Raw genomic sequence first — 4,285 nt, 5'->3', positions numbered from 1 at the left:
GAGAGTTTTAGATCCCATAGAACTGGCAGTTGTGAGCCATCATGTGGGGGCTGGGAATCAAACCATGGAACTCTAGAAGAGCAGCCCGTGCTCTTAACCACTGAGCCATCTCTCCAGCCCCCAGTTTTGTTGTTTTCTTTTCTTTTCTTTTTTTTTTTTGAGACAGGGTTTCTCTGTGGCTTTGGAGCCTGTCCTGGATCTAGCTCTGTAGACCAGGCTGGTCTCGAACTCACAGAGATCCGCCTGACTCTGCCTCCCGAGTGCTGGGATTAAAGAAGTGCGCCACCACCGCCCGGCTTGTTGTTTTCTTTTGAAGACAAAAGCATCTCAGTATAGCCTGGGCTACTCTGACACTCCCAGCAATCCTCCTGCCTCAGCCTCCCGAGTGCTGGGATTACTGGGGTATACCACCACCCCAAGGTAAGCAGTGGTTTTGTTTTGTCCTTCTACTACCTGGGATAGTTATTGCTGTTCTCCCAAGCCACACAGATAAGGACCTGAGGGTCAGGTGACTCCCTCTCCATCGAGGTCCCCAACGAGTCTGATGGCCTGTGCCTGACCCTCACTTCTCTACCATTATCGTGTCTTGTCTCTCAGAAGCATCATACATCCGTCTATCCAGGTCATCTGAGTCCAGAGACACCTATAGGGTCCACTCCTGGGTCTGGAGTGGTGGCAAGGGCACAGGCCCCAGGAAAAGCTGGGCCTCCAGGCCTAGAGAGGAGTGACCAGTGCTGTGCCGCAAACCTCCGGGCCTGACAGGCTACAGCTGGGAGAGCCAGCTTGTAAATAAGTAAGTAGGAAGGTAGGAAAGGCGGGGTGGGACCTTCTCCAGTTTCCAGACTCAGAGGCCAGGGGCAGGAAGCTTCAGGCCTTCAACTCAAGCAAACCAAGGCTCCTACCTGTCATGTCCCTTCTTTGTCCCAGTGCTAACATTCTGGAATCAAACCAGCTGCAGGGCTCTGCAGGAACTCTCTGGCTACACCTGCTGCCTCCTTCACCCCCACCCCCAGGATGACCTTGAACTCCTGAGCCTGCTGCTTCCACCTCCCAAGTGCTGGCTCAAAAGAGGTGCACCACAGTGCTAGTTTTATCCAGTATTGGGGGTACTGTATAAGGAACCCGGGACTTCCTCATGCTCGGCCAGCTCGTGACCAACTGAGCTACAGCCCTGCTCCTGCCTGGTTTTGTTTTTGTTTTGTTTTGAGACAGGATCTCATGTAACACAGACTGGATTCAGACTTACTACGTAGCTGGGGCTGGTCTTGAACTTCTGATCCCCCTGTTTTTAACTCCTAAGTGCTGAGATTATGGGATGTCACCACCATAACTAACAGCTTAAAAAAAAGAAAAAGAAAAAGAGGGTCTTACTTTGTAGCTCAGCCTGGCCTTGAATTTACAGTCATTCTCCTGCTTCAGCCTCCAGAGTCCTGGGATTACAATTCTGAACCACACCTGACCTTGGTGTACCTGTCCCAATGCAGACCCATATCAGGGGACACAGAAGACCTGGGAAGAGTCCCCACCTCCACCCCCAGTCCTGCAGAATGAGCAGACGCAGCCTCTGGAGGTGAGCAGTGTAGGAGCAGGAGAGTCCAGGTTACTAAACGGCCTCAGTTCTCTGCCTCCCCAGTACCGGGATCGGAGTGTGCACCACCAGCCCCATGATTTTTCATTTGGGCACTGGGGCTAGAACTCAGGTCCTCCTGTAAGCACACAGCACACATTTTACCCACTGAGCCCTCTTTCCAATCTTACCATTTCATTTCCCTTAGGTCTTTGGGACCCAAGGCAGCAGCCTAGTCCGAAACAATAGCCTCTTTATTTATTTATGTTCTTTGTTAGTTGTTTATTTAGCTGGTTCTGAAAATGATATGCGCAGGGCCTTGTGCATGTTAAGTGTCCATCCTGTCACTGAGCTGTGTTTCTGAATCCCGTTTATTGATCGATTGAAACAGAGACTCACTGTGTAGCTCAGATTAGACTGTGTTAGTCCTCCTATCTCGGCCTCCCAAGTGCTTGGCTATGCCTAGTTTGTAATGTTTAATAGAATGAAAATACACGTGTATAGATTAGTGTCAAGGGACAAGACGAAACACTGTAGTACCAGCTTGGGGCACACAGTTGTTAACGACAGCTCACACACATCCACAGCTTAACCTTAGAACTGTGTTGCAAACTAGGCCTGGTCGTACACATCTGTAATCTTAGCAAACAGGAGGCAGAAGCAGGAGGATTCAAGTTCAAAGCCAGCCTACACATTGAGTTCCAGGACAGGGATGTATAGAAAGACTCTGGCTTTGTTGTTTTGTTTTGTTTTTGAGACAGGGTTTCTCTGTGTAGCCCCAACTGTCCTGGAACTCACTCTGTAGACCAGGCTGGACTCAAACTCACAGAGATCTGCCTGCCTCTGCCTCCCAAGGGCTGGGATTAAAGGCACTGCCCAGCTTCGAGCTTCTTGTTTTTTGTTTTGTTTTGGTTTGGTTTTATTTTTAAAGAGAGTGAGAAAGAAAGAGGGGGGTGGCAACAAGATGATTCTATGGACAAAGGCACTTGTTGCCAAGCCTGTATTCAATCCCTAGGACTCACAGAGGATAGAAATAGCTCCTTAAAGTTGTCTTTTGGCCTCTATACATTGTGAATACATGTACATACACACATAAATTAATCTAAAGAGAATGTCCTCATAAAAATTTAAAGTAAGTTATTTCTTCCTCCCTCATCAGGCTGTTTCAGTGGGGATAGGTTAGGCTGCACACAAACAGTCCTGACTGCCCGCTGGAATGGCAAAGAATTGGAAGCTGGAGAGACGGTTTCAGGTCCCAACACCACATGGCATCTCACAACCGTCTTTGCCTACAGTTCCAGGGCATCTGACACTCTCCTCTGGCCTCTAAGGATGCCAGACATGCATGTGGCACACAGACACACAGGGCTGGTGAAACACCCATCCACATAAAATAATACATTAAATAAAATACTCACTGATGCTACCTGTCCAGATTCTAATAGATTTGTCCTGCCTCTCCCTCCCTGGCTTCTTTCTTTCCTTCCTTCTTTCCTTCTCCTCCCCCCTTCCTTGTCTTTTTCTTTTTAGAGTATGTGCAGTTAAATTCCTAAAAAAATTCAATATTGGTAAAAATGGGTCCCTTTTGACTTCACATTTCAGCCTCATTTTTCAGTCCTTGGCTTCTGTCTGTTGCAGAATTCAAAAGCGCTGTCTGTACGCAAAGCATTCAACATGTTCTGCCAGAACCCTGTGCTACAGGGGCTTCCTGTCTCCCAGCAGGGGCTATTGACCCTTCTAGTGACAGAGCAGGTTTGTGGGGCCAGCAGGAAACGGATAGTTTATGTAACTATCCTGTGCCTCTGGCAACTGAACGGCTGTAGCCCTGGACTTGGGTTTATGCTAATGAATTAGGGGAATTGAAACAAATGCACAGCAGGACCACGTGCGGTGGTTGCTGGGAAGACGGTACAGAAACAGGGTGGCAGAGAAGGCTGTGCTGCCAAGCCTGAAGACTTGAGTGCAATCCCCAGGACCACATGGTAGATAGAACAAGAGAAACTAATAGTGCCAGTTGTCCTCTGACTCCAATGCATTGACGGGCATGCACTCACACACAGTAAATAAAGACGAGACAGGGTTCTCTGTAGCTTTGGAGCCTGTCCTGGAACTAGTTCTTGTAGACCAGGCTGTCCTCGAACTCACAGAGATCTGCCTGCCTCTGCCTCCCGAGTGCTGGGATTAAAGGCGTGTACCACCATTGTCCAGCTAAGAACTTTTTAATAATGAAAAGATGGTGTAGTATTTTCATAAAATTTATACATCCTCCATATACTTTTTTTGTTTGAGACAGGGTATCACAGTGTGGCTCAGAATGACCTGGCACTCACTACTAGTAGCCCAGGGTAACTTCTTCAGATTTGCAGCAGTTCTCCTGCTTCAGCCTCCTGAGTGCTGAGATTCCAATTGAATGGCACCATCCTTCAAAAACTGATATGGATGCCTCCTCCGCCAGCAAGCCCTCCCTACCCTGTCTCTATCTCTCAGGCTAGTCTTCCCCTCCTGCCCCTCATGCCCATCTTTACTCTTGATGTCACTGTCTGTGGCCCAGGCTGGTCATGAACTTGGAATCCTCCCATAGTTAGGATTGCAGGCCTGAACAAGAGCTGTGAGTGAGGTCCTGCCCAGAAGGCTGTTAGAACAGACAGAGCCCTAAAGTGTCTGTCCTCTGCTCCTCCTACAGGCAGACAGCAGACTTTCTAGGAGAGCCACCCTTCA

Source organism: Microtus ochrogaster, linkage group LG4 (assembly GCF_000317375.1).
Source record: "Microtus ochrogaster isolate Prairie Vole_2 linkage group LG4, MicOch1.0, whole genome shotgun sequence".
Taxonomy (NCBI): Eukaryota; Metazoa; Chordata; class Mammalia; order Rodentia; family Cricetidae; genus Microtus; species Microtus ochrogaster.
The sequence above is the reverse complement of the archived record's forward strand: the minus strand, read 5'-3'. Positions refer to the sequence as shown.